We start from the raw sequence: 10317 nt of genomic DNA, 5'->3' as shown, positions 1-10317 counted from the left end.
ATCTTAGGAAAGCTACAATCCAAATGGAGCCCTAGACTACGGGGAAAGAAGAGGGGCAGGGGAGGGGAGGGGGAGGATGGGTGAAGAGAATGATATTGTGGGGATCATGCCTATAGTTTATTCTATTTGGATACAGGTGAATTTGTCTAAAGGTTGAATATAAATGTCTTAGCATAACAATTATGAGAAGGACATGATGGCTATGTTGGTCACCTAGATGAGAGTTTTCCAAACTGCATATGGAAGTAACACACTGTATCCTATGAGAGAATTAATGTACACAATTATGATCTAATAAAAAAAAGGAATAAAAAAGAAATTAAAAAAAAAAAAAAAGACAGTCTCTGGTCACCTCAGATGGCAACTCTGTTCCTGGAACACCACAGCTCACCTTCTTCCTCCACTGACTACATAAGCCCAAACATGTGGCAGCTTGTCAGAGATTTTCTAGGATGGCATAGAATTCTCCCATTATTCTTTAGTTATTATTTGTAAGAGCCTTCCTCAAAGTATTTAAAATAATCATAGGATAGAATACAAGGTCCAGGATTAACTTTCCTTCATTCATGAAATCAGAAGCAACAAAAATGAGCACATATGACGTGCTGGTCACTGTTCTGAACACTTGAGACATCAGGGAAAACAAAACAAAACAGATAATTATCTTTACTCTCTTTGAACCGAAATTTCACTGGAAAGACAAATAAATACCATAAGTAAGCAAAGTCCAGATCATAAAGTGGCTTGAAGGGAGTTGGGATGCTGGGTATAGCACCTGCAACGTTGATTGAACCCTGTGGTCAGGGCAACCTCAATGAGAAAGCATTATTTGTGTGAAGACTGAAGGTGAGAATGAGCTAATTGGATATTAAACAGCAGAACAATTCTGACGAAGGAAGCAGTTCTTACAAAACTAAGTGGGCGAGGCTTGAGAGGTGGAAGTGAGAGAGGAGTAGAAAAGGAAGTGGCCAGAAAGCAGGTGGCCTGGCTCCCCGATGCATTGAAGAGACTATGGTTTTTCCATCACAGGTTTGGAGCAGAGGAATGACATGACCTATAGTAGATTTTATAAGGATCATTGTAGATTCCTGCATATTTTAAAAGTTTTTTAAAATTGATACAAAGCTGTCTCTCACTGAATGCACTGGAGCCTTAATGTTCTGTTTTGAATTGGACTTGTGGTGATAACAGAAACCAGACTCTTCGTTGATTTAGTGAGAGTACTTCAACGAAACTACATTAAACATTTAGCTAAAGTTCCTGTACTCACTTCCACCATGCTGCTCTTTCTATACTCTTGGTTACAGGGCTTGTGATAACTACCTGTTCACATTACAGTGGAGGCACAGAGAAAGAGGGGACTCAATCTAGAAGCTCTCACTGTCCACTACAGATTAAGTAAAGGCTGGTGTCAAAATCTTTCCCAATGAATGTTTGACTCAGAAATTTGGTATAGATCTTGGCAGATGGAAATTATCATTTTTATAAAAAGAGTCAATTTGCTAGCAGATATAGTAGATAAAGCCTAAGCCAGATTATTTCATACATCTTAGTTTTTGAATAGAAGTAAGAATGATGTCACAGAAAATCATAAAATATGCTGGGTATGTAGTAAGGATGTAATAAATACTTGTTTAATTGAATTGGATTTTTGCCAAAATTGTTTATCATGTCCATTAACAGGAAAACAAACGACCACATTGCTTAGAGAATGTGAAAGGTTGCCCTGGTAACTCTAATCTATTTAGTGGTCACATTGATCCAACATCATGTTGATTTCCTACAGAGTTAATTTCTCACTTCTCCAGACTGTAATGTCAGCACTGTTGCACATCTTTCTGCTTCTTTACCAAAAATATCATCTCTGTCCAAGTCCCAATAGCTAAAGGGCATGAAACCTGTTACTGAATTAAGACTCTGCTCCATTTTAATAATTATAGTAAAAGGTAAATAAGCTGGAAACTCCTTTTGCAATGTAATTTGAGTAAGGTCATTTTATTTTATATCATCATAAGGTAAAATTATAAAGTTTGATATTTAGTCTTTTGAAGAGTGGAAGATACTATTAGGCGAGTTTAAGGAGGTGATATTAGAAATTATAAAACCATCTTGAGAAATATTTGGATGTTAACAGGAATTCCAAAACATTTGTCCTCCTAATTCTGTTCATGAAACATGAATTCAGAACAGCAAGCTGGAATAATCTCAGAAAAATCATAGCTTTTCTGAGCATTAATTTTGAGTCCCAAAGAAACAAAAACTTCAAGATTGTTTAGAGAATTGAGTGAGATACCTTGCTTAAGCCAAAGTACACATTACCTGTAACACACTAGAAGCCAAGTGTGCTCAAGTGCAAATAGGACTATAATGACTGTCTCAGTTCTCCTACTGCTCACTCCCACTTCCTGGCCAACCCTGCCTCTCCCTTGGGACCCCTCCTACCTAATCAGTGCACATACTCAAAATTGTCCCTTACGACAGTGATGTGCACAGAGGACATACCCAGTAAATGATTGTCAACTGATTAGTAATCCATGTGGAAGTACTTTTAATAGTTAGAAATGGCATATAGCTATTAAATATAATTTTATGTTCACAATATAGAATTATTCTGAGGTTATTGTCCCTTAAAAATGGATTACGTTTAATACCACCTCTATTCATGTACACACAGGACGCACTATGAAAAAGTACAAGTGCATATGTCACACAAGCCAAAGCCCAATTCAAGCCCAATGCCAGGTCTGGAGGGACATGCCACTGCTAGAAAAGTACTTTTCACTCCTTGTTTAATTCTTTTTTTATTTCATTAAATTTTTAAATGACTAATTAGCCTTAGCTCACACCAAACTAAAATTAATCATTGAGAAAAGACACCTTGAGTAATAGCCTCTGTGCAACCAGACACAATGAGATTGGAGAGAGAAGACTCCAGGCATCTCTGGCTGATGGGATCTGCCCAGAAACCTTCCTTTGGTGACACAGGGAGTCACTGAGAGACTTTTGGACCCCACGAGGAGGACAAAAGTGGTGGAGCACTGGCAAATAGTAGGTGTGTTTGTTTGGTTGCAGGCTGCCCACAGCTGTCTGTAACCATAGCAAAAGTGCGACTGCAAGCAGGAAAAGCCTTACCTGGGGGTTATTTGGGTTGTTTTTTTTTTTTTTTTTTTTTGGACTTGGGCACTCGATTGAACTGCCTTGGGAGATCTTGCGTGGGTGTGTGGCTGACTTTGGGCATTGTCTAGGGCCCTGGACTACGCCACTAAGACAGAAAGGAGCTAATATTCAGCTATGGGCTGTCCGCACAGCCACTGAAGGGGAGCTGCCCCTGCAGGTTGCACAGGGATCAGCCAGAAGACCTTGGGTGAGTAATCTAGTGACTGAGCTTCCCAAAGGTGGGGACTGAGACACTGGGGAAGAATGGAGATCTAAGTGTTTGGCAGATTACAGCCTTGGCCCTCAGGGGCGTAGCGTGAGACCGGTTTTGGCGCACTGGATAAATGGGCAGGAGAGATCCCAGTGATAAGTGCTTTCCTTGGAAAGCTTCTGCTTAGCCAAGGTTCACAGTTTGGTAGGTCCTTTAAGCAGGCTGAGAAGACATTTGGGCTCCCAAGACTGTGGGGTCTGAGAAATAAGCAAAGGCCTCCAGTCTCCATCTCATACAGCTGTATCAACATTGTGACATTGCAATTAACATCTTATACCTCAGAAGATCACCTGTCGCCTGGACAATATTCAGCAAGATATATATATGGTTTTGGGTTTTTGGTTTGGGTTTTTTTTCCCCTTAATTTCAACATTTTTCTTTTTTCATTTTTTCATTTTTTCTCTTTTTTTCCCTTCACTGTTCTAGTTTAAATACAATCTTCCATTTTTCCCTTTTTTAATAATTAGAACTTCATTTTTGCTAGTGTTTCTGCCCCTATTATTTTTCCCCCCAGTTTTATCCCATAAGGGTTTTTGTTTGTTTGTTTGTTTTGGTTTGATTTATAGTATTTTTGTCTTTCATCTCTACTTGGTAGAGGTGGGGTACTGTGTCTGATCAGGCTGGCAAAGAGAACCCAGGCTGACTTCAAGGGAATCATCCAACCCAGCACCCCCAGAGGTTGGGGGTCTTTAAGGTTGGGTCCAAGTACCCTCCTATACACCTATATTACCCCTCTCTCCTTCTTTCAGTGACTTTTTATCAATATTTCCTTTTACTCACTTCCTCTTCTTTTTTTCCTTCTTGTTCTTCAATCTTCTCATCCTTCTGGTCCCAATCCAAAAGAACTCATTAAACCTTTAGGCCTGGGTGGCACCTGGGGCTCAAAAGAGTAGAGGGCCAGCCCCATATACCAAAGGTGGTGGGTTCAAATCCAGCCCTAGCCAAAAAAAAAAAAAAAACAACTTTAGGCCAGAGGCACAGTAAATTAAAGAGCAAGAGGAAATAAAAGGAAAACTAGGGTAAGGAAATAGATACAAGAAAATACTCATGAAGAAGAATCAGCAGAAAAATCCTGTCAACATGAAATACCAGTCCCGAGCAAACCCTTCAAGGGACCATGAGGTAGCTACTGCAGAGGATTCCACCTATAAAGAAATGTTAGAAATGACAGAAGGGGAATTTAAAATATAGATGATGAAAACAATGAAGGAAATTGTTTTTTGATTGTTTTCCACTTTGGAAAACAACCAAAACATAATGAAGGAGAAAAGATGCCTTACCCATTGTATTTACATTTCAGGTTTTTTGCACATCTGCCAGGGCATCTCTGATTCCTAAGCTGCTGTTTTTTTGTCTGCCTCTTTCTTCTGCTCAGTCTTCATGTGGTCCTGTCTCCTTCACTGGAATGTCAGTATTTATCTCAAATTTAGCAAGTTCAAAACCCAATTGCTGATGCAACCTCCATCCCAGCCTATTCTCTCTCTCTATAAATAACAGCTTTATCATTCCTGGTTTTCAAAAACAATAAATCCTTTGAAGCGCCTTTGCTTTCGCCTTCTCTCCCAGCCCATCATGGATGCATCCCAACATAGTACTCTACAAAACACCTCAGAAACTGAAAACTTGCTCTGCCATTTTCTCTCATTTGGACTACTAAAAGAGGCTCTCAAATACTTTCATTAATATTAACCTCATACTAATATCTATCCTCAAAATATCATCCTTGGAAGATTTAAGCCCTTCCAAGCCATGAGAATCTTACGTCTCTTCTCACAATCCTCTCTTATGATCTGGAATGCTCTTCCTCCCCTGGGTCTCACTAGCTCTCTCTAACCTTGCACTCCTTTCTTTGTTCTTCCTAAAACCAGCCAAATTCAGGTTTTGCAGTTGGTACTCTTTCTACATTGAATATTTTTCTTTTAGTAAGACTTGCTTCCTGCCCTCTGGTCAAATGGCACCTTAAAAGTAAAGGTCTTTCTTTGCCACCCTTTGTGAAAGAGCAAGCCCCCACGCAGTGAGTGAGTCCCCTGCCTCTGCCTCATGCTTTGGTTTTTCCACAACACATACCACCATCTGAAATATTACATATGTACTTGTTAATTTTTTAAATATATTTCTGTCTCACCAATAAGCCCTAGCAGGGAAGGCAGTTTTTTTTTAATGTCTATTGCTATATTCCCAGTGCTTAGAACAAAGCTTCTCACATAATAGTCAATTGATGTGTTGTTAAATGATTGGGTAAAGTGTCTACCACATGCCAACTACTACTTGGTACTAGGGATGCAGAGATCTTAGAATGGTCCTTTCTCTCTGAGGACTCACAGGTTTTTTCCTGTAAGTCTGTGCTGGGAACAGAGATATATCCTTCTCACATATTCCATATGTGCTATATATATATTATTTTTTCAAAGTTGATTTACACCTATATGTGTCTTCCCTCATGTGTGTGATATTAAGACTATGTATGGTTCTATCTCAAAGGTGAATGAATTCTTAAGATAATTTTGGAGTATAAAACGGAAAAAATGTTAAATTTGTCCCTACTTGCAAATATGTTCAGAAAAGCTGATTAGTCCTAAATTATCTCAATAGTAGTCACTAGCTAATTAGGAGAAAAATTGAGAAAAGTGTATTAAATTATATCTGAATATTTATGAAAGATGTGTTTATTTGGAACGTTGATTAGAAGAAAAAAGGGAATGTGAGTGCTACTACTTTACGTGTTTCTTTTAAAAGTCTTTTTCTGTCTACCGATGTTGACTATGGGGAATCCCAATTTAAAATACTCAGAGAAGGTTTACGGAGCAATGAGTTACATCCAACTTGAAATCCCTTAGCCCAGGTGGACACATGGAAGAGATCACACCAGTAACTCTTTAACTTACCATTCAATGTTTGAGTCTATATCAAACATTCAATCAAAAAGTATGTTTTAAAACTTTCTTATGATGGACTGACCATTCGTTATTAATAGTTAGAATAGAATTAGTTTTTTAAAAACAATAACACCAAATTGGCACTACTTTAAATGAGTCTATGCCTTACAAGCATTATTATTTTGCAAAAGTTCTCTGCCAATTTTTCTAAGTGAGATTTTATAAAATTGCTATTTTCCATGGCCAATAAATTCTGCAAGTCAAAATAAATTATTTGAAATGCTAATGTTATTCAGTATTCCTGATTAAGTCAACCAGATTAATTTTGTGCTTATTTGCAATTTATAACAAAATCTGTGTTCATTTTTGCCTCTCAGTCTACTTGGTACAGTTGCTAAACATTCCTATCAATATTACAGACAAGATGGAGCACCTGATTAATCCAAATACCTAAACATAGTTTGCCTGATCTTGGTTAATTTATCTTGTATTGACAAAAATCAAAAGTGCTTAAGAAATAAGCATACAAAATGTTATTCACCATCTTGTAAATGTCAACCTTATTGGGAGGCAACATTATGTGGGGAATATTTGCATGATTTAAATTTCCCAGCATAATTGAAAATACGTTTTAATAAATTGTACATTTTAAAAATAATCTGGTTGCAACAGGACAAGAAAAATTAAACTCATTTCATAACATTCTCATTTAAATACTTAGCACTCTGCTTGTATTCAATGATTATATCAACTAAATCCTCCAAATTCACAGTACAAATGTAATTGCCTGGGAAATAATATAATAAAAAACTGAACAACAAATGTATGAAGTCAGCATTACAACTATAGAACAAGTAACAAAATAATTGATAGTGTTTTGGTTTTGATATTGTAGAGTTATAATTTGAAACTGTTTATGTTACAACAGTGAAAAATTATGGCTTGGCATCTAAAAATAAAATGTTATAATATCATTCCTTTCTATCTCTTACAGGACAGAGTAAAATTTTAAAATCAAATATTTTATTATGAATAAATTAAAGGAAAGAAAATCTTCCTGGAGAAACATAGATTCAATACCATTCGCTGCATTTACTTCATTTGTATCCATCAATCTGTTCCTTGATCATTGCTTCTCGTGATGAGAGAGTCTCAATTCTTGTTAATATCTTAAAAGTAGATTTCATCCACAATTTTGACCACTTGGCTAATTTTACTCCACAGCTAATGCTTAGGTCAACAGCACGTCCCTGAGAACCTTTCATCTGAGCCTTCCAAAGAAAGTCATACTTCTTTCTTGGTTCTATTAAAGTACCAATCATGCTACCTTTCTAAAATTAGATGATCTGTTTCTTCAGTTGACAGGAAGATCTTTGAAAGTGAGGGTCAAGAGTTCATCATCACTGAAACACCAGGACCTTACACATTACTTTATGCTTAGAGGTAATTTAATATGTTTTTTTTTTTTTTTTTTCCGAGACAGAGTCTCACTGTGTTATCCTTGGTAGACATCACAGATCCTGGCATCACAGCTCACAGCAACATCAAATTCTTGGGCTTAAGTAAGTCTCTTGCCTCACCCTCCCAAGTAGCTGGGATTACAAGTGCCCACCACAACACCAGGCTATTTGTTGTTGTTGTTGTTGTTGTCAATGTTGTTTAGCAGGCCTGGGCGGGGTTCAAACCCACCAGCCCTGGTGCATGTGGCTGGTGCCCTAACCTCTGAGCTATGGGAACTGAGCCTGTTTGTTGGACTTTTAATTAAATAGATTGAATTGAGCTTATGAAGTAGGAAACTTTGTTTTAATATGCTCTATCAGGCTCCTTAATATCTATTTATTCATCTCACCAGTAGTGTGACAAAGTTTGTGGGGTTATAAGAATAAATAGGAAAAAAAAGAGTAAATAGACATCTTTCAGACAGAACAACAAAATGCAGGGAAAGGCCTCATTATAAGAGATATTGTCACATTCTCAAATATCCATTCCCCGAACAGTCATCTAAGGTATGCAGGATACACATCTCCTTTCTGGCAACATAAATACATCCTTTTTCTCAGGGGTCTTCAGACTCTCTAGGAGGTTTGAAGTTATGTTGCAGTATACAGTGCACACAGGGATAGTGGATTCTTCTACTGAGCAGTTGTTTTCCCTCCACATCATTTCTTATATTCACCCTAATATAAAACCATACCAAGAAGTCAAATTAATGGGGATAATACCTTGGCAGAGAATCTCAATGTTCAATATAGATGTAGAGACTAGATACAAACACTGACAATTCCCAGTTAACCTTAGGTTTTCAATAAATTCCCTGAGTTAACCTTTCATTAACTTTCACTGAGTTCCCTTGCAAACTTGTGTTGTCCCACATAAGGCTAAAAAGCCTCTGCTTCCCCTTCAGCCCGTGCCTCAGAGCCACTAAGACCCAGGTGCCACCCAGCCCATCTCAACACAAAGCTCCCTCCAGCCCCTAACTGGTCCTTCCAGAAAGGAAGAACTCCTGCAATCTCAAATCAGCCCCAGCCTGCTCCTCCTCCCTAGTACTTAATAAAGAGTTCCCAAACCTCTTAGAATTTTCTGAATGTTTGGGGTGAGAGGATCATTTTCCATTATTCATAACAACCCCCTTTCCACCACACCTGAGTTTGAGGTGACTCTAGGAAGACAAGGTCTAATTGCCAGAGGAACCAGTCATGTGATTGATTATAGATTTGAAACTGCAGAGGGAAGAGGGGTAGAGATTGAGTTCAGTCAGGTGGCCAGTGATTTAATCCAACATGCCTATGTAAGGAAGCCTAACCAATCGAGTTCAGAGAGCTTCTAGGTGGGTGCACAGGGCTGAGAGAGCAGCCCACCCGGAGAGGGCATGGAGACCCTATGCTGCTTCCCATACCTTGCCCTGTATATCTCTTCCATTTGGCTGTTTATCTGTATTCTTCTTAATATCTTTTATTATAAGCCAGCAAACATAAGTAAACTAATTTCCTGGGTTTTGTGAGATTTATAGCAAATTATAGAACATGAAGAAGGGGTTATGGGAACCTCTAATGTAATGCCAGTTAATCAGAAATATGATGACAACCTGGGACTTGCAAATGGTGTCTGAAATCTTAAGCTATGAGTCTGTACTATCTCCAGTGAGTTAGTCAGAGAATTTAGTTAAATTGTCAAATATCCTATTGGGGTCCACAGAGAAGAGGAAGAATACCACACCATTGGTGTTAGAAATGTCTTGGATGCATTTTTCTTTCTTTCTTTCTTTCTTTCTTTTTTTTTAGACAGAGTCTTACTCTATTGCCTGGGTAGAGTGCCCAGGAGTCATAATAGCTCAAGCAACCTCAAACTCTTAGGCTCAAGCAATCCTCCTGCCTCAGGCTCCCAACTAGCTGGGGGTACAAACATGTGCCACCACACTTGACTATTTTTTCTATTTTTAGTTAAGACAGGGTCTTGCTCTTACTCAGGCTAGTCTCAAACCCGTAAGCTCCACCTCAGCCTCCTAAAATGCTAGGATTAAAGGCGTGAGCCACTGTGCCCAGCCTTGTATTTTGGTTCTAACAGGGTAAAGGCAAGTGACTAGGGGCAAGCAGAAAATTATGGTTATTGGTATCTTTGGCATCAGAGGGTTTTTTTTTTTCTTTTTTATTGAATGGTAACTATGTACATCAATGCACTTCTGGGGTGCAGTGTGGTGTTTTCACACACAATCCAAAACACTTCCATCAAACTGGTTAACATAGCCTTCATGTCATTTTCTTAGTTATTGTTTAAAATGTTCATATTCTACTCTTAGAAAGATTCACTTGTACCCTTGTAAGATAAACCACAGAAGTGAGCCCTCCAATCCCCCTCCCTCCACTCATTCCCCTCTCCCCTCTCCCTATCCCCTCCCCATATTCTTAGGCTGTTATTAGGTTACAGCTTTCATATAAAAGGTATAAATTAATTTCATAATAGGGGTGTGTACATTGGATACTTTTTCTTCCATTCTTGTGATACTTTGCTAAGAAG

The sequence above is a fragment of the Otolemur garnettii genome, unplaced genomic scaffold (genome assembly GCF_000181295.1).
Source record: "Otolemur garnettii isolate 467f Iridium unplaced genomic scaffold, OtoGar3 scaffold00059, whole genome shotgun sequence".
NCBI lineage: Eukaryota > Metazoa > Chordata > Mammalia > Primates > Galagidae > Otolemur > Otolemur garnettii.
Note: the sequence above shows the minus strand (reverse complement) of the source record.